Here is a 22,192-nt window from a genome sequence, read left to right as displayed (position 1 = left end):
GAGCTGGATGTAGATTTGGGTCAGGTTCATGTTCATATCAATGGCTTAAGTAAATTAGTTCCTGTGTCTGATGATGTATGGAAGAAAATTGTCTAGGCAACAGCAAGCTGTGATGGAATCACTGTAGGTGAGCGTTGTTTGAAGGAAGTAGAAAGTCAATACAATAGGTTTATGTATGATTTATCTGTACTCATGAAAAGTCTACAAGTGGTAATTCTTCACTCTATTGCTTCTCAGCCATTTGGCTAAGATCAAGTGTACTTCCTCACGCTTTAAGATATGATATGTTACAATGTAGTCATGAGGTATATTTACGTATTGGAAAATGTAATCTCAGAGCTCTAACAGTTTATTGCATATAATGCATATGTCTGCTTGCTTATTAATAAAATCTCTGTTCTAAATTACCATATTGAATTTCACAACTTCATATAGAAGGCAACACAGGACATTGTGCAGTAGTATGTTTATTTACCACATTTATATTCCATGCAATAACCTCTGGGTGACTTGCAGTATCCATATAATAATAAAGTAGAGCTATCAGCTATCAATAAGACTAAGTAGACGTCAACAGAAAAAATGAATTTACTATAAACTATAAAAGGGGAAGTTGAAACATCTTTGCTGGGCATAAAAGGTCTTCTGGTGGTGTTCTGGTATGAATTTTGTTCCTCTTCCACTGCGTTTGAGGCATTTGAGGCAATGCTAGGCACAAGGAAGTGGGGAGGCGCATGGTGATGCATTGTTAAGGACACACATGTTCCATCTGCCTCTGCGCATGGCACAGCAGCAATCTGCCTGCGCATGCAATTGCTGACAAGATGAGCAGGTCACTATTTTCAGGGCTGAGTAGGAATGGTGTTTGCTTCCTTCCCAGAGTGATGGTGTGCAAAGGTTTTTGCAGCAGAAAGAACAGCTGGCAATCTTAAGCATCATATATCTAGGAAGCATCAGAAAGGCTACATCCAACATACTCATCCTTACCAGAAAACAACATGAAGTTGTTTATCACACTTGCATAACTTCCAAGAAATTGCAGGAGGAGATGTGACCTTCACAAAACAGTGAGCATCAGGCAAGAGGTAACAGGTATAAAGACTTCTCGAGGCAGGTATTTTTTATTTGAATTATTTTTCCTTTGTTTTCTTTCTATCATACAGCTATATTCCAGTTATCTCAGAAGAACCTTGTTGAAAATGTCAGAGAAGATTTAAAATCAGAATAACAAGCCCACTTTTTTCTACTGCATCTCCCTCTGAATGTCATTTAGAGAAAGGACCCCCACCCGACATATCTCAGGCTTTGTGCTTTTCTGTAACAAACAGGTGATGATGTCTGTTGCATCCAATGCAATTGGGTTCTACACAAACATTACTTTTATTTTATTATTTGAATCAATGCAGGTGGTGGAATAGAGAGGTGGGGGGAAAACTATATTGTTACTCTCACCTTACTTTATTGAGTGGCACTTACTCAGATTTGCTGCTCTTTGGATACATACAGCATTTTATAATATCTGAGGGGTTTCTTTTTGAAAATATCCAGGTTGTGTATAGGTGAAGATGCAACTTGATACACCATGTTGCAAGGATGCAGAAGTTTCCACCACTTCCTATGTCGTTCCTCTCTTGGCTAACACAAACAACAACACATGCAAGGCAGAGGTGATGTGTCAGGTTAACATAAGATGTGGGGTGTTATAGATCATCACAGTAGCTACATAGATGATGGATGGTCAGAGAGAGAGAGAGTGCCCAGGGAGTTTATAGGAGAGGCAGCACAGTTGTGGAAGGAGACCTAATGACAGGAAATAAATGCACAGCCAAAGGAGATAGTGAGTGAGAATGCAGTGGAGAAAAGAGAGGGACTGCAAGGAAAGAGGAAGAAATTAATTCTGGGTTGATACGTCCATTGGTGAGCCAGCAAGAAAAGAGTGCAGAAGGCTGTGGGCACGGGGAAGGGAATAACTACTCTACAGAAAATAGAGTGAAAATAGTCCTAGGATTAAAAGGGATTCCAAACTCAACAGGCTATCTCTGATTTGTGTAAATGTTGAAGGATGGCTGCATTTTGATTTGCATATTTTTTTCAGAAATATGATTGCAAAACCTAGATGGAAACTAGTTATGGCGGTGTGAGAACCACACACTCCTGAGAATCTACTTTAGTCTTTTGCAGATGCACTGATCCACAATTGCAGATCTCATGATCTCATGATCATTCCAAGTGTAGCACATGTTCTGGCATTGGTGTGGTGGGGACAATGGCTAGTGGGAGGCAGCAGACATCCCTGCAAAGCAGAGACTTCCATAGGTACCAGAGAGGGGAAGGGCTGTAGCTCAGTGACAGAGCACAGTTTTTCTATGCAAAAAGTCTCTGGTTCAATCACCTGTGTCTCCAGCTAGGGCTAACAAAGATTCCTGGCAGAATTCCTTGACGGCCACACACAGACAGCTGACAATACTGAACGGGATGGACCAGTGGTCTCAATAATTCAGATTGAGGCAGTCCCTTGTGTTCTTATGCAATAACAAACAATGGTGATGTGGCCATAAATGTGGCCTATATATCTCCCCTTCCCTCTTTCATTACATGCTGTTATTTATTTTAAAATGTGTAGTCTAGTCATAAAACTTACCTATTTCTGGATGTTGAGTGTCTGTCCCCTCATTTCTGCTGCATGCCAGTGTAGTATGTAGACTGGGTTATTGGGGGTCCCCCCCCCCCCTCTGCATATTGTAACTAAAGGGAGTGAAAGGCGGGATATCAAATCCAAACTCTTCTTCTTCTTCTTCTTGTAGGTAAGGAGTTTTGACCTATTGGTGCTCTGGTCTATTTCATGAGCTTGCAGAACAAGAACAAGAATGTATTCCCTCCCCGCTCCTTTGAATGAGGTAATTCACCTCAGAGCTGATTGCTAAACTGATCCATGAGCGCTTGGCACTTGCTCCTTTAATTTTCCACCAGACACACTGATGAAAATGATAGACCCAGACCTCTTACAAAAACCCCCACAAAAAACCATAGTTAAAGAACCTGCAGGATGTTCCATGAGAAAGCACAGACTATTCTTGACGTAGGGTACCAGTGTTTGTCTTTTTTTCACACTGAGCAATTTCTGATTAAATGGGAAAGGTTTTACCCAAAAAGAAACTTATAATAGAAAGGGAGGAATACTTAGCAAACACAAAGAGTTCATGAGTACTTTCTCCCTTACTTGAAAGAAATCAAAAGGAGCAGTACAATAACTACATTGTTAAGGTAATTTCAGCATTGCCTTTCTGTTATAATCTATCCTGTAAACCATTGAGATTTTTCTGTATCGTGTTGATTGAACCAAGCATACAATTCATTTTTACGTCAAAGGGAGAGCTGCAACTCATATTGAACCAAAGGCTCTGACATTATCCTACTTTCAGTTTATCTTCTCCTTAACTATCTGCACAACAATATTGATTGATCGGTTTACCAACATTATTTATATATATATTTATTATTTATATAATAACATTATTTATATATACATTATTTATATATACATTATTTATATATATATATATATATATATTTATCACTCGAGTGCCAGTGTGGTGTAGTGGTTAAGAGCGGTAGTCTCGTAATCTGGTGAACTGGGTTCGCTTCCCTGCTCCTCCACATGCAGCTGCTGGGTGACCTTGGGCTAGTCATACTTCTCTGAAGTCTCTCAGCCCCACTCACCTCACAGAGTGTTTGTTGTGGGGGAGGAAGGGAAAGGAGAATGTTAGCCGCTTTGAGACTCCTGAAGGGGAGTGAAAGGCGGAATATCAAATCCAAACTCTTCTTCTTCTTCTTCTTCTTCTTCTTCTTCTTCTTCTTCTTCTTCTTCTTCTTCTTCTTGGTCCAGATATGGCAGCAGCCATTGTACCTGTCACAGCTTTAAAAAGGCTGCTTGGGCCTCCAGTGACAGAGCTGCATCCAGAAACTCCTTGAAGTTTTATCCTGCACCATCAGGGAGAGTGTAACCCTATCCAGGGCAGCAGCTGACCAATTTCTCAGACATGGGAACCACTTGCTCGCAGTGCTTCCATCTTGCCAGGAATGAAGCTCAACTTATTTTTTCTCATTCATCCCACCACTGCATCCAGGCAACATATAATGCTTGAGTATTTAAATATTGCTAAGCTACCACAACAAAGTAATTCCAGGAGTGGTTGTCTCTAGTAACTCACTGTGAATAATCATAATATGCTATGCAATAATTCACTTCTCTGCTGTCTTGTCTGCATTGATGGGTAGCCTTGCCAGCTTCACTGGGTTAAACGCTACATGGTTTTCAGTATATTGAAATTTCAGGGGGGAACTCTCTGCTTTCCCTTTCCAAAAAGAGCAGCTACTACCCCTGCTGGCTATGTTCTACCTCCATTGTTGGGGGCAGTGTGCTTCTGAATACCAGTTGCTGGAAAGCCCAGGGAGAGAGAACCCTGTTGTACTTGGGTCCTATGTGTAGGTTTCCCAAATGTATCTGGCTGGCCACTTTGAGAACAGGATGCTAGACTAGTTGGGCCTTTGGCATATGAAGTAATGATGATGTGTAGGTATCTCTTGGCTGGATAAAGCAACATTTTCTCTCTGTAGCAATGAATTTGGAATGGGGAATGGATACTAGTCCTTTTGTTTGTCTTTGCCTCCCCATACTTGAAATACATGTGAAAAATTACATACTTTTGTAAAGCTGGTTCTTGAATTAGAGACCAGACATTCCTATCGTTATGGCACAGAACACAAAAGATCACACAGTAAATCAAATAATGCATGAAGCTACTGGGTAAACTGTAGTAGATACACTTAAATATTCATTCAAAATGTTACTTCTGAAGACCTGATATGTTTTCACACAGGGATAATGAGCACTCTGAAAATCTTAGCAATTTCTTAACTACCTGAAAACTAATGCTAGAGCATTTATAGAACAATTAGAGTAGAGGCATGAAACTGACTTGGATCAAATTGCAAGTTATTTATAAATAGTTGAAACAGGCGATATGCTCTGCAATCTCTTCTATGACTGAAAGAAGAAACATTTCTATTGTAATAACTCCCCGCCCCACTTCTTCCTTGTTCTCTGGACAGCAAAGCTGCCCAAAGTAATATTGCTGGAGTTCATAGAGTGATTTTGGTCAGCCTGGATGTGCCAAGCAGCAGTCACCTGATAAGTTTCTCTCACCCTCAGAATGTAGAACAAGCTCCTCCACAATTGCAAACAATGAGTTCCCAATTGTCCCTCAAAAATTCATCTATTTTTCATGCAAGCACCAGCTGCTAGCCTCAAGTTTATTTCCATTGTGTTTCATTTTTTTCCATTGTGAAAATGACAAAAGCAGTTTTCTGAGGCTTCAGATTCCTGTACAGTTCTTGAGATAGTAGCTTAAGACATGGCTCATAGTGGTGCAATCCAGAGCTTGTTTTACCTACTTCCCTTATGTGATAGGGAAAACTAAGACTGCAATCCTAAACTCACTTACATAGGAATAAGCTCCACTGAACACAGTAGAACTTACTTCTGAGTAAACATGCACTGTGGGGGTAATATGGGTGTCATCTAATGCCAATAGTGCTGTTTTGCTAAACATATCTATTTCCAGGTATATATAGGATTGGGGTGATGATAGTCCTAATGCCTATGTCTATGTCTATACTGTTTGTCTATGATGGGGGACAAGATTTGGTGGAGGTGCCTCTTAGCCAGACTGAACCACTGGAAGCTCCGACCATGTCTAATGAAAGCATGTGCTGTTTTTGGAAGTACTATTAGCAGTAGCTGGTGGAAGGTCCCCAAACAGAGCATGGTTCGGGGTGGAGCAGGACTGACCAAGGATCCACTGGATCCTAAGCCAACCAGTTGGAGGTGACACAGCAAAAAGAAACCAAACTGTCTGCCCACCTTCTGACTGGCAGGGCTTTGGATACTGTGGTGGCTCTGACACTTTGCATGACTCCAGGGCAGAGTTAAGGCTCCTACCTGGCACAGCTAGAGATTTATCATTTATTTAAATGGAACTGGAATACCATCACTCCTCAATGATGCACTTTCCACAAGTTTTCAAGAAGTTTGTATCATCTGAATTCTTTTTTGGTGTAGTGTAATAACATTTATATAAATTCCAGGAGGCAAAAAAGCTTCACCAAAGAAAAAAGAAAACAGCACATTCACCTTTGTATTTGATGTTTTTATTTCCGGGAGCATAAAATGGCACTCTGAAGATTTTCTTCTCAGATTCTTAATAGGACTAAAAAAAACCTAAGCTGTTCATAAGCTTGAAACCCCATAAGTATTGTTTCGTAACAGCAGGTAAAACTGCACATTACTATCTAGATTCTTCCCCTCTCCTACAAATTCATGTTATATTGTGTTCCTTACTTTTGATGTTCTCCCTTTCTCTCTCTGGCTGATAAAAATATAAATAAAATTAGTGAGGAATAGGAATATTGAAAATAGTGTACATAGCTTTGAGGCTTGCGTTTGAAGAAATACGTTATTTTAAACCTGTTTGTCATCCATAGTATCTGTTTTGTTTATTTGACAATGTATATGCTTGCCCCCGAAGGAGCTTACTACAATAAAAATCAATTTCAACACAGTACAAAATTGGGGAGCAGTGTAATAATCAAGTAATAATCAACACACTGTCAACACAAAGCAAAGGCTAAGCAAAATGAAAAGGTATTAACAGTTCACCTAAAGCTAGAAAGAGGGACACGGGTGGCGCTGTGGGTTAAACCACAGAGCCTAGGACTTGCCGATCAGAAGTTTGGCAGTTCGAATCCCCGCAACGGGGTGAGCTCCCGTTGTTTGGTCCCTGCTCCTGCCAACCTAGCAGTTCAAAAGCACATCAAAGTGCAAGTAGATAAATAGGTACTGCTCCGGTGGGAAGGTAAACGGTGTTTCCGTGCGCTGCTCTGGTTCGCCAGAAGCGGCTTAGTCATGCTGGCCACATGACCCGGAAGCTGTACGCCGGCTCCCTTGGCCAATAAAGCGAGATGAGCGCCGCAACCCCAGAGTCGGCCACTACTGGATCTAATGGTCAGGGGTCCCTTTACCTTTAAAGCTAGAAAGGGAATAAATCAAACCAATCAACTAGGTGCTGCTTCAGAAAAGGTAGCATCTCACATCCCAATGAGATATATTTTTTTGAAGGAACTGGGTATTTTCATCCCTTGGACACACTAGCTGTGCATGTGTTAGTTGGAATGGATGTAGAAGTGGGAACATGGCAAGATTGCTTGTTTGAACAGCAGTCACCCACATGACTCTTCCACTAGAAACTCTTTGTCACACAACGTAAGAGGCCTCTACCTGAGAAACAATTGTATATACAACTAGTTGTAAAATTAGTTGTGAAATTCTTTGGATCCTGACCTGTTTTATACAGAAAAGGTATACTTTAAAAATTATATACTTAAACTTTACAAACATCATATTGCACACCATCCCAATCTCCAAACAGTATGAGATTCCAGGGGTTCCAGGTGCTTACCTAGGGCTCATCCTTCCTTTGGAATGAGGTACATTCTGTGATGTCTTTATGTGATATGGTTTATTTACATATATATACATATATATATACAACCTGAGCCTATGATGGATGGGGTCACAGCATTAACACCCAAGGAGGGTCTTACTTCACCCATAGTGACAGCCTTGAATGCAAGCAGAAATCAGGCATATCTTTCCTTCACAGGCTTCAGCCTGCTTCTTCCTCCAGCTTCTAGCTTCTAGTTTGCACACACACAACTCAGCTCTATTTACCCTTTGTCTTTTCTAACTACTGTCAGTGAGTCAAGGGAGTAGAGCTGACCCACTTGTCCTCTGGAACAGAGCTACTTCCTTCCCTTAATGGCCCATTACCTAGTCTATCACCTCACCATGAAGCAAGCCTGGCTATTCCAGGAATATCCTTGCTTATATTTTAATGCTTGCTGGATCCAGGAATTAGAAGGGTTTCACGTTACAGCCTATCTCCCCCCACCCCATGCATAACAATAATATATTATTGTAACTCATAAAAAATGTTGTTCAGTCACCCATTAGGGCAGGCCCAGAGCTTGGAGATAGAACATCTGTTGCCATGCAGAAAGTTTCAATCCCTGACACCTCCTGGTAGGAGTGGAAATGTCACCTGTCTGAAACCCTGGCAGTGAGTGTAGACAACACTGAGATAGATAGCCCAACGGACTGAGTCAGTATAAGGCAGCTTCCAATGTACCATTAGCCTTTCCTCAGGAGCTCAGGTACAGATGGCTTCATAGGTAAGTGTGAGATTAAAGCATCTGTTACCTGTTAGATTGAATTTCACAGTTGTAGCCAACATCACATGAATGTGCTGAGTCACTGGAGAATAAAGTTGGAGGAGGTGTGATAGAATGAGAAACTGCATTGTGCTGATTTTAATCCTCATTGTTGGTTTCTAGGCACAATAGAGAACATACTTAGAGTTAGAAGAATATACAGGGATGTCTTAGGAGAGATTTATATGACAAATGGAACAAAATCCCGTTTCACAGACTATTAAGCACATCCAGACTTAAGGCTGCTGTCTTTTTCTTTCTCCAAAATCATCACTGAACTACATTTATAGTTGTTTCGTATGCCACAGTAAGCTGTTTACACTTATATAAACACTCTCCATTTCAATTTTCATAAACCATCCAAACAATCACTTTTGCTTTGTACAGAGGAAGAACCCTTACTCTGCATGTTTATAAAAGGGTTGTAAAATGAAATGAAGCAGCAGCTATTGATGATGAAGAAAAAGTCCCAACCTCCCATGCTGAAGTATTTGTGAAGACCAAATGGTCAGTCATGGTCCACTAAGGACAATTTCAACTGCTAAACCCTAGTCTCCTGGTTGGTCCACCATCCATTCCTTTGCTTTGTATAATTATTTCTTTCACTTCTGCAATATCACAATTGTCCTACCAGAAACCCAGGCAGCATCTTTCACCATACTATCCCAAACATATATGTGGGCTAGCCAAATCCTCTCTGAGTTTCTGCTATTGTTGTAATTCCAACAAGTCGTTCCAGTTCCTGATTGAGGGGGAGAACTGTATCTTCATTATTAATTTGTTCTGTCTATAATTCACCAGAGCCATATCAGATGCTCAGACAATCTGCCTTCATCTGGATCTGTTTGGTTCCAACTGTTGATTACTCAGCTTCTGGGTGAAAATATCTTGGATTCAATAAGATATTCAAGATCAGAACAGCTCTAGTAGCCATCTTTGGGAGACAATTGACAGTCAATGGATGACCATGTGTCCTAACCTCATAGAGAACAGAGCTGTCTTTGATGGAGTCCTATTGACTGGTCTGGTCCAGCTGTCTGGTCCAAGTCTGGTTTAAAGAAAAAGAACAATTAGAAGAGAGACTAGGGGCCTTGAAGGTGTTCATCAACAGGCAGGATCTGTGCACCAGATTGTCAGACCACCACAGTCTTCACCATTATGTTGAGATGTACTATTTTTCTATTTAAATTAATTATCTCTCAATTTTAATCTATTTGTATAAATTAATATAGGCAAACATGCAGTTCTGTGGCCTCTTATCTCTTCTCCCTCTTTAGCAATCTATCAGTGGCCAGTGGAGGAGAAAATTATTGCTACTGCCCTTGTCTATGGCATATTCCTAAGAAATCTATGCCTTGACATGATTCAAGTCCCATTTGCATTCTAGAGATCCTCTCCTTCCTTAACAGAAAGGTCTGTATCAGTAGAGAAAGGGAGAGACTGATATCACTGAATCCTACCAGCCCAGAGGGAAAAGATGCCCAGGCTGTTTCATAGTTCAGTGACACAAAGAAAGCAGCCATCCAAACCAGTAAAAATATCCTCCAAAGAATTCAGTAGTCTTTCTTCCACAACTGATCTACCAGCTCCCTTAACTGGAACAAACTGCAAGTTTGTTAGCAGGAATTATTAGGTTTGCTGACCAAACCTGTTCTTATTCCTTTAACAGCAGCCTGTTGTGCAGAAATTAAGCAGTTCTGCAACTCCATGCCAGGAAAAGCATCACTAATTCATTTTTTTCATTTTTTTCATACCAAAATATAGGAGTAACACCAGTAAAAACTCTGCAGCCCTAACTACAGTATCACAGATCACTCACCATCTAAACTGGCTATTTAAATTCATCTTGTGATTAAATACAATAAGGGTGCCCTAGTGGGGTTGCCATATTTCAAAAAATGAAAATCTGTACACAAAAGTCACCAAGCTTTTGGGGGGGCAAACTCTCCAAAAAAATTGAAGTTTTTTAGCTTTTTAAAAGTAAATTCGCACTTCTGACATGGGCAACCCTAATCTTGCACAATCTTGATTAGAGAACTGTCCTGAAACAATGTGTTTTCCTTATTTCAGACACAGACTTTCTCCCTGTGGTCTACCTTGTTGATAAGTGCCTAAGGACTGCATCTAATTACAAAAGCTTTCCCTTAATATGTAATTTGCACTAGTGCATTCCTCTGAGAACCATTTTTTAAAAACAATCAATTTAAACTATGGCCCAGACAATCTAAACCATGACACTGGAGAGGCTTTAATCAATTTACTTAATCTTGTTCAGTTTGCAGATGTTAAAAGGCCAATTTTGAAAGAAATGAAACTTAAAGAATATTTCTGAGATAAACAGAGACCAAAGAAATGGTTGCCACAACTGAAAGTGATTGTTATCTGAGTTAAAATATCTGTGTATCATTTGTTTTTTACTGTTTTTTTATTTGTAAAGGTAAAGGGACCCCTGACTATTAAGTCAAGTCGCGAACGACTATGGGGTTGTGGCGCTCATATCGCTTTACTGGCCGAGGGAGCAGGGGTACAGCTTCCTGGTCATGCGGCCAGCATGACAAAGCCACTTCTGGTGAACCAGAGCAGCGCACGGAAACACCGTTTACCTTCCCACCGGAGCGGTACCTATTTATCTACTTGCACTTTGACATACTTTTGAACAGCTAGGTTGGCAGGAGCAGGGACCGAGCAACAGGAGCTCACCCTGTCGCGGGGATTCAAACTGCCAACCTTCTGATAAGCAAGCCCAAGAGGCTCTGTGGTAGACCACAGTGCCACCCACATCCCTTATTTGTAGACAGAGGGAAAAGGCAGTTAATTACTAGCCAAAGGCATTTATCCAACAGTGTTGCCAATAATTTAGTGAAACTATGTCTCGAATTTGCTCTAAACTGATATGAGTGTGGTCAGCAAGGTTTGAAGTTCATATTCTGAATATGTCCATTTCATCTCACAATACAGGCAAACATTGAATAGGAACCATTTATCTTTTATTTACTCAGTTTGTGTTCACAGGATTAACATAATGTTCAAATCTTCACACTTGACAAATACCAACAGCAAACAAATCTTCACTGGCTTTGAAGACAACAAGATTATGAACATTGCAAAAATGGAATAATATACTGCTCAAATCTGAGGACCACATGCATTAACAAAAGAACAATTCTCCCTTTGGCAAGTTATTATTACTTTCTTTTTGCAATGGAGGTAATAAATATTTGTTTTATTGCACTTAGGATTCTTTATACCCCAAATCTTTAACATTCGGTCATACCACAGGAATATTAAATATTAGCCCAGAGCACAATGTATGACACCGAAACCAGAAATATAACCACAGCAATAACCAGTGCTATTGTGTGTTGTAAGAAAACAGCAAAATGGCCATGACCTACTAAAATTTTCTGGGAAATAATGGGTGATAGCCAACATCCATACTCAGAGAAGACCCATGGAAATCAATATTTCAGGGAGTCTGCACCTGAGAGTAAATCCCATCAAACTCAATGGCATTTCCTTCTGAGTAGTAGGAACTAGGTCTGGGGGTTGTGGGGGGGATGAGTGAAAGGCAGTGCCTTTTAAAAAAAAGGAAAAAAAAGGTGCCAGAACTCACCATGAAGTTGTTACAGTAAGTGCCACATTTTTAACGTTTGAAAAAAGAGAAGTGCAGGTACTGCATACCCATATTATTTTTTGATGTAGTTGGGTCACATATTCAACCACAAATCATCTAGTCATAAGTAAAAAAATGATGAAAAATCAAGGGATAAACATTAATCTGTGAACTGACCCGCAAAGTCATAATGACCTGGCTGCTTTCTCTCATGTAAGTGGAGTTAGGAGTTAGCCTAGGTTTACTTTTCAACTGAAATGTTTATCACATTTTTAGCAAATAGGAAAATAATGTCAAGGTTATTGGAATGCTATTTTTGTCAAGAGCTAAAACCAGCATGAATATATTTATGTAAGGTATATCCTTTAATAATGATACACTCCCATCTTTTCATTTGCCACCTGTAATTCCTTTTTGATTGCAGGATGCTGACCTTAGAAGGCAGAGCATAGAGCTGTTTCATGGTAACATAATTTTTTTTTAGCAGTAATAAATTTTAAGGTCCATCCACTTATTATCTGAATCTATGCAATCTCTTTCTATCATGCATACATTTCTGCAGTAAGAGGACATGAATCAACTGAGGATAATAGAAGAACATTTCCAAAAATTCTAAAGTGATTTCAGACACAAGGAATGTTGGTTTTGATTTTCATAAGTGAGAAGAATAAAGGGACCACCATTCATCAGAACTAACAGGTCCCATTTCAGCAGATTCTCCACCCCCTTGTAGGGTCACTTTAGGGTTCTCCCCAAAAGTTCTATTCTGGGGTGCTGCCCTTAGACATTATCTTCATAGTGGGTTGTGACCCTTCTGCACCATTGCCTCATTGTCCCTGACTGCATAGGAGGGATTTGAGGCTTCTCATCCTCTTGTGCAGTTGCTAAACCCAATATTATATTTAAGGGCATTAAGAACCTAAACATGTGCAGTTTATAGCTCAGTGGATTAGAGTGTGGTGCCGATAACGCCAAGGTTGCAGGTTTGATCCCCGTATGGGACAGCTACGTATTCCTGCATTGCAGGGGGTTGGTCTAAATGATCCTCAGTCCGTTCCAACTCTATGATTGTTTTAGGAATAGTTGTGACCCCTATACATGTCTATTTCATTGCCCCCAGTCTTGCAGAAACTTTTGCCTTTTGACTTTCTGTAAGTAAGTATTTCCTTAACACCTTTCACTGCCCTGCCACTCTTCTCTAGTTCCTCATCCATCTCCTCTCCTAAGCATTGATGGGTCTTAAGCACAAGATGAAAATTAATGTTGCAAAATGAAAATAAGCAAAGTCTAGCATTCAGAGCTGAATCACATGTGCTATGCACACTCCTTCAAAACTGAAATTTTAATTACTTATGAGAGACATTTTAGTATCATAATAAAAAGTGTACTACCAATATACTTTGCCAAAAGGTTAAAATTAATTCATATTTGTTTAGGGACTAGTTGCAAATGTAGCTCGGACCTCTGTTCTGTACAATATAGGCCTACCAGCTACTGAAGAAAGTAAATGCATGCAAAAGAGATTGGATTGACTTCTGCTAATTTATACCATATTTACAGCAGCTCAAATATATTATGTACTAAATTAATGTAGGGATGTGGAACATGTGGCCCTCCAGATGTTTAAAGAATACAAGGTTCATTATTTTTGGCCATTGGTCATGATATCTGGGGCAGATGGAAGTTGGAGTCCAACAATAGGTACCCCATTACTAAATTAATGTATTACTCTTAGTGACAGCAGAGCTACCTAACTACTGCTGTGTGACACTCTCTCCTTATATACCACTGCAAGGCTTCACTGTTTAGACTGGGATCAGTGCCTAGAATGTTAATCTGGGGTGGGGATGATTTCAACTTGCTATACCTTGGGAGGGGAGTAATATGCCAAACTTGGATTCCAAAGTGGAACCACCTGTTTTGATCTGGATGGATAATGACCTGAATTGGATCATGGATTCATGTTGAATCTGCAGCCCTGCAGCCCTTTTACAAGGCTGTAGGGCTTCCTGTGTTCTGGTAAAAACTATTTCTTGCTTTTCTTTAAAAAAAAAGTTCAGAAACAGGTCATCCATCTGTACATACCTTAGAGCAACCAGTGCAAAGGGACTGTTTGCTACCAACTGAGTATTCCTCTACGGAAGAGGCAGAACTTGATGATACTCTGTCACTCTCAGAGGAAAATTGTAAAGGTGGGGAAAGTTTCTCACTATCACCCCAACCTAGTTTTTATATGGGGGGCAGTGGCATAGCGTGGGTTGTCAGCACCCGGGCAAGGCAAGTAATTTGCGCCCCCTAACCCGTGGATTTGCACCCCCTAACCCTAACCCCCAGATGTTGCGCCCGGTGCGGCCGGCCCCCCCTGCACCCCCCACGCTACGCCACTGATGGGGGCAACTATGTTTCTCATATAATTCCCCCTCAGAGCATCAGAATGTCATCAATCCCCACCACAACCTGCCACTGCTTCCTCCCCCAGTGGCAAGAAGGATCTAGCAGTGTTTCTGAAACCGTGTGTGTGTGTGTGTGTGTGTGTGTGTGTGTGTGTGTTATTATTTCCTTTTGATAGACCCACAAGAAGTGAAAGGAATGGGATCTCCCACCCAGTCTACTGTACATTATAGTTTTTCTCAGCTTGTGTGAAATGGTCTGGAAGTGACTTAGATCACCCACGCAAAGTGAGAGGATCTGCAGGGGAGATAATTTCTCAAACTGACAAGGTCTCCTGGGAAGAGAGGAAACTGCAGCACTTACTTACTTCCCAGTCCCCTGCAGAAATTGAGAAGAAGTGCAAATTGCTTTTTCCATCTATCAGTTCTCCTGAGCACCTAAACTTCAGGCTGCTCATCTCAGGAATTCAGATTAAAGCATAAGTGTTGAGCTCCACCACTTTAGTGATGAACAGTGCAATCCTGTATGTGTCTGCTCAATACCATGTGTCACTGAATTAAATGGGGCTCATCCCTGCCTGGGTGAATATGGGACTGCGGCTATTTGCTATCAAGAAAAGAGAAAACACCATAATTTCAATAGATTCTGAATAATTACTAGCAGCACAATCCTAACTATGTCTACTCAGAAGTAATCCCTGTTGAATTTAGTTCACAGGTCAGTGGAGTTAGGTTTGCAACTGGGGTCATGTACAGACTTTTAAAAAGTTTTGTTTTGTTGGCATGTAATGCACTCTGTTCTTATAGGGCTTTTAAAGATAATTTGCAAAGAGCACATAAAATTAACCAATAATTGAACATTATTATGAAATTGACTAAAATAGTGATCTTAGATCAAGTGGAGTACTTCAAATAGTTCATGCTCATACTTTCCCCCCAGAATAAAGGTGTTAATAAAAATAAGAATGGGTTAATGTTAGACTGTCTTATGATAATAAAATACTAATGTAGTATTAACTGAGTAAAGTGCTGGGTTGTAACTTTAAGCAAACTACTGTATAAATTAAATTAGGATTTAGCTTGTATTAGCGTCATTTGTTCCTAGGAAATACTGCATCATAGTTGGGCTTCAGTTCTGTTGCTAATACTCTAATATAAAAAAGGGGGGGGGGACCCTATTCAGCATATGCTTAAATTCAATGCATTAATTCTCATTCATTGCATTATCGATTACACCTGTGATTCAGTACCTCTAGTATCTCACCTGATTCTAGGAATGTGGACTTGTTAATTTTTATTAACAAAACTTATATACCACTTACGGTACAAGAATCCAATGCCTATAAGCAGTCTAGACTATTCATTCAAATATATTACATGGTTTTTTTATAACTAGTATAAAATTGAACCAAATGGGGTCTATTTGACTCAATTTTCATATATTAGAAATGAACATTAATGGGTTGCCCTTTTCTGCAATTTTCCAGTTCTACAATACCTTCCTTGAGGTGTGGTGACTAGAACTGTACACATTATTACAAGTGTGGTTGCACCATAGCTTAGTATAATATACATTATATTAGCAGTTTTATTTCAATGCTTTCCCCAATGAACTTGAGCATGGAATTTGCCCTTTTCACAGCTGCCAGCATTTTTAGTGAGCTATCTACCATGACCCCAAGATCTCTTTCCTATCAGTCACCACCAGTTCAGACCTAATTTGGGTAAATGTGATGTTAGGGTTTTTCAACTCAATCTGCATAAATTAACTTACGTTTATTGAATTCTGTTTGGCATTTTAATGCTTTTCCACCCAGTCTGGATATTTTCCTTTAAAACTTGCAATTCCTTTTTATTTTTACCACCCTAAACAATTGGCCGTCATTGGTAAACATGGACACCTCAGTGCTCATGTCTAACTTCACTTAAAGTACCAGGTTCCAATACTAATCTTTTGGGAACCCCACTTCTTACATCCTCCCACTGAGAGAATTCTCCATTTATTCCTCCTCTCTGTCTCCTTTTCTTCAACTATTTTCTGATCCACAGGTGGATCTGTCTTCTCATACCATGATAGCTAACTTAGGAGTCTTTGGTGATGTACTTTATCAAAAGCAGCTTAAAAGTCTAAGGTTACATCTCAAGTGAATCATACTTAACCACATGTTTAGTGACACTCTCAAAGTTGGGCAGGACATATCTTTGCAGAAGCTAAGTTAGTTCTTCTTCAGCAACACTTAATAATGCCTTCCACCAAATTCTTCTAGGCATAACTTACCTTGTAAAAGCCTCCTGTGTATGCATACTCAGAAGTAAATCCTACTGAGTTCAATGTGATTTACACCCAGGTAAATCTCGATACGACTGCAGGAAGGATAAGATTTATTTGGGAAATTGGGTGATTAAAACAGGAAGATGACACAGTTGAAGAAAGTACTTTTCATAGATTTTAAGAATCTCTGTTACCCAATACTTCCACAGGATGTATTCACAGAGCTCACAATTTATAGTGTGTTTATGGTGGGATTTAGTCCCAAAGTAAAGATGAAGTAATTACACTCCTTGCTTAAAGAGTGCAATAAATGATCTCTGAGAGTTAGGAGACTACACATAAACCAAAGGGGCCAAGGGATGTCACAGAAATATTACGTGCTTATCAAATTCATAAAAGATCTTTGAACTTATTAAAAGATCCACAAGGTTATCTTTTCATTGAGAGAAAAGAAGCTGATAATGAAATTAATTAGGGATATCACTGATGTTGAAAATAATTGAAGAAAAATATTACTGATAATGTTTTTATTTTATAGTAGTATCTCTGGAGTGTGAATGTTCACCCTCTCTATTTTTTGCTACTTTATTACAAGAATACATTTAATTTAGAAGGACAGATATAGCAGATAATTCTTTTTCTGAAACTAGTTAGTTGCCTTAGTTGTATCTTTATAAAAAGTATCTTCATGGATTAAAGTTTGCATTAATCACATGCAATCCAATTAAGAAACTCAATAAGGAAATATAGATATAAAAGACATATTCTGCAGCTGATTGCTTGTTACCGGGAAAGAACTTCCCAGTTAAATGCTTGACATACTATATATATATATATATATATATATATATATATATATATATAGCATATCACAAGCATTTTTTTAATCTGCTCATTGGCTAATCATCTCATACAGTCTTAATAGTAGTGGTCTAAGCATTGTAATCTTTTATACTAATGAAAATGGGGGACACCACTGAATCCTGAAGCAATATTTCTAAGAACCCATTAAGCAAACTCTTCCCATTTTGGTGCCACTCATAATATATGGATGTAATCTCAGCCAAGTTAGTAGTGATCTGCTTCTTTCCATATGCTAAAACTAATGGGCAATTAACATGTAATCCATGTTACATTTTATCAATTAATATGGAATCTTAAATATTTATGAAGGTTTTTTTTCCAATATTCACTCTGTTAGAAGGATCCCTGCATTTTATCTTTCCTAAAGAAAAGAAAACTAACAGAAAACAATATTATATTAACTTGCTCTTCCAAACCTTGGGCTAGATTGCAAGCAAGATATATATCATCCAAGTGTGTGGAATCTGGACAAAAGTGATAAAATGTAATTGTGCACTGTTTTCAGAACTGAAGAAAACATTTCAACACAGTGGCATTTCTCTAGAAGCAATGGCCAACCAGTAACTTTGCCTTTGCCTGCAGTTAGAACTAATTAACCAGAACAAGCTAATATAACTGAGTGTAGACAACAATGTAGTTTTTTATTTGCTTGATTGAATTAAGCTTACTTACTGCAGTTGTTTATGACAGAATAACTTCTTTGTTCCGTATAAATGTTGCCACCTTTACATGGCCACAAGTAAGAAACAGGAAAGCTCATAATGGAAGAGGGGAGAAAAAATGAGATTAAATTTGCTATTTTGTCCTAACATAGCTAGTTCTTTAATGCCCACTTTAATTTAGTTGTCTATATTCCAAATTCAAAGTTTCACTTAATGTATTGACAGCCGGTTTCTTGCCTATGTTGCTATGGTAGGGTTAGAAGGAATGAAAACACAATCAAATACAACTCTAATTCTCAGTGTAGGATTGGCCACATAAAGCAAAACACAGCTTGGAGTGTTCCAAGATGCCTATAATTACTTGAGAGGTTTAAGTTGGGACCTACATATAAATGCTCAGTTGTTTACAGTCCTGTTAGTCTACCAGCACCCTGGAAAAGGGGGAATATGTACATAGTGTATTGATGGATTATCACAAATGCCATAAATAGGATGGAGTACAATAGAAAGCTTTAGTTTTGAAGAACAGCAGAAGCAACTTCATCTGATGCTTGTTTGATCAACCTCTAAGTAGCAGTCTCGGGAGACTGTAGTTAGAAAAAGAAACAGTGGCTGAAACCAAGTAATTTCAGGGCAGCACAATCCTGGACACATTAACAAACGTATTTTAGATCAATTTAAAGCAAAGTGGTAAATACTAATGTTGTTGCTATGCAAAATGACCAAGTGCACTCACTTGGGAGGTAGAAGGTATGTTAATACATGCTCTACTCTAAACAATATTCTTTAGATTATTCAGTGCTTGGCACACAATGTTCCTAACACATTGCAATTCAGTGCTCCATAAAGCAGCATATGAGCAAATCAGTTGGTCCATATACACCTGTGTGGTGAAATCTGAAAGAGAGATAACAAGACTTATAAAATCAAATTCCTCATAGCCCCTGTGGATCTCTGAAGTTCTCCTGTTGCTTCCCTCAGGTGATGAAATCAATTGCAACATTTCCTTCTATATTTGACAAGTACGGTAATTTAATTAATGAGAAATTTGGGCTCTAGTTAATTAATATAATAGTAGTAGTAGTAGTAGTAATAATAATAATAATAATAATAATAATAATAATAGGATTACCCCAGCCACACTGGGCAGCTTCCAACAAAATGCAGAGGGAAAAGAAGATACAAAACTAATAAAAAGTTTACACATCTAATAAAACATTTACATGGTTTGCAGTTTGTTTGAAAGTGTGGATTGGAACTGGATACAGGGTTTGCATGAGTTATATTCATTGTTTCTTTTGTATACATTATTCTGAAGAAAAATTGCTCTTTTGAATGCTACAAAATTAACAGTCTTGGCCAGTTTGTTATTAATGACAACTTCTTCAAACAGCTCATTGCAGCTCTAGAGAAATCACAAGGTGGAACAGCACCCACCTCATTGTGTATTGGTAGGGAGAATTCTCATGGCATTCAAATTAAACTTTTACTCCTCTGGCAACCTGTTGGGTGGGGCAGAGGGTGGGGCAGAGGTGTGGGGCAGAGGTATGGCAGCAGAAAAGGGGGTGGCCCTACCCACTAGTGGCTTCAAGCTTCCCCAACTGAGGCACATGCCCTCAACAGATTACTCCCAAGGGAATGTGGCCCTTGAGAGAATGAAGTTCTCACCACACATACATTACTATTTTTAACTAATTTTGTTTATTCGATCTTACAGATTTGTTTTTTGTATTGTTTTAATTTTGTTGTAGTTTAATTACTTTTTAGCTATTATATTTGATGTGTTTTCAGCTTTCCATGTTTTATCTATGTTTGTTTGAGCTGCCTTGAGTTCCAGTTCTGGGGGAAAGGTGGGATGATGATGGTGGTGGTGATGAAGAAGATAAGTCACCTTTGTCCACAAAAAAGTGATGCCCAGAAGCACAACTTTAATTACAATATTTGGGTCCTGTGGAATTAAATTAATTGATACAGCTTCCAAAGCCACACTTTAGGATCTGAACAATATCAGATAAATAATTGTTCCTTCACATGTACAAGCAAAATATAAAGCAACCAGGCCTGACAATTCAAATGATTAAATGTTTTTTGTTGGGAGCACTGGAAGGAGAGATTTATCTGGAGGCTTTCGTACACATATCACTGTTAGCATCAATCACATCCATGAAAGAGAGGAAAGGAAATAATCTCTACTTTCAGATCTAAAGAAATAAAGTACAAATGCTTTCAAGCAGACATAAAACCTATCATTGCAAAGTGTTTGTGTCTTTATCCACTTAACACTGTCATAAAATTCTTGATATAATTATCCATCCTATTGAATTTGAATGAAGTTGCTTGATGCACAGCCTAATTCTGCATACGTAACATCAGAAGTCACTTCCCATGACTTCAGTGAGATTTACCCCCATGTAACTGTGCATGGGGAAGACAGAAGTGCCTGGCGTGCTCTGGTCCATGGGGTCACGAAGAGTCGGACACGACTAAACGACTAAACAACAACAACTGTGCATGGGATTTAAGCATTAATTCCTTTAGGTGGCTTGCTATGTATTATTAATATTATATTAAATTCATAACAATAATCCTATCTGTGCTATTCAGTAATGCTGAGCTATAAACTTTATATCTGAAACATGGGCCCTGCAATCCTATGGTTCCAGAGACCATAGGAAGGACTGGTACTTTCTCACAGGATGGAAAGAGAGCTCATTTCCCACCACTGTAGAAACCTCTGCAGCCTTTGTCCTACTGACAAAGCTCTGACATCAGTGAGACAAAATGGGAGTAGACAGCAGGCAGATTGAAGCATGCAATACCCAGATACCAGGAAGAAAAGTACACCAGCCCCAAAAAACAGCCCTGAGTTAGGGGAAAAACAGAAGCCCTGGAGCTCAAACTACACCTAACCAGAGAGAGCACTACACTGATGGGAGGTTAATTGTTAACAAACTAACAAAGGAACCTGGAAAAGGATTGAGGTACATAAGAGTGCTGCTCAACCCTGACTTCCACCCTGCTGCTGAGAGCCCCATGGGATGTTGAATGAAGTGATTCAGCAGTTAAGACCGTCTCCCTAAATTAATTCAGTGGGACTTAAGAGAAAAAGAAGCACAGGGATAGACAGTAAAATGTTTATTCTTCATATTAGTAGGCTCTATGACTAGTTTGTAGAAAATCGATTTCTTTCTGGTGGAGACATTTTTGTATTTTTTATGGCACAATTGTGCAAAATAAATAAGATACCAAACATACCGAATAAGAGTGCAAAGGAGTACTTTGTGAGTGCCATCAGACTTTGTCACATTCATTATAATGTTCCCTGCGCTGCTATCTATTTTATACATAAGATCACCTGGCGTTCTCAAATGTGCTAAGGAACAGACAGTATATTATTTTACCAGATGAGTAGGTAGCTGAAAATGGAGGAAGAAAATATGCTTTGTTGAGCTGTGGGATTTTCGGCAACTATGAACCTGCATGAAATCTTAAAAGCAATCTGACAATCTTTGGCCTCTCAGATTACTGAAATAATGTATGTGAAGTGATGTGAGCACTTACAAATGCTAATGTCATCAGGCATTTCATCTGATGACTGGGTGGTAGAAGGCCTGTGCACACCTTTACTTCCCCTGCCCGCCCTTTAGTGTCTCTTGTGTCTTGAAGAAGAAGAAGAAGAAGAAGAAGAAGAAGAAGAAGAAGAGTTTGAAGGGATTTGATATCCCACCTTTCACTCCCTTTAAGGAGTCTCAAAGCGGCTAACATTCTCCTTTCCCTTCCTCCCCCACAACAAACACTCTGTGAGGTGAGGGAGGCTGAGAGACTTCAAAGAAGTGTGACTGGCCCAAGGTCACCCAGCAGCTGCATGTGGAGGAGCGGAGACGCGAACCCGGTTTCCCAGATTAGGAGACTACCGCTCTTAACCACTACACCACACTGTTTCAAGTTAACAAGCCCAAGTCTGCATGGGACTAACACAGCGAGGAAGAACCTTTGGCCCTCCAAATGTTGCTGACCTAAAACTCCTATCACCCATGGTTGCCGGGGATGGTGGGAGTTGTAA

The sequence above is a fragment of the Podarcis gaigeae genome (genome assembly GCF_964106915.1).
Source record: "Podarcis gaigeae genome assembly, chromosome: 7".
Classification (NCBI taxonomy): domain Eukaryota; kingdom Metazoa; phylum Chordata; class Lepidosauria; order Squamata; family Lacertidae; genus Podarcis; species Podarcis gaigeae.
Note: the sequence above shows the minus strand (reverse complement) of the source record.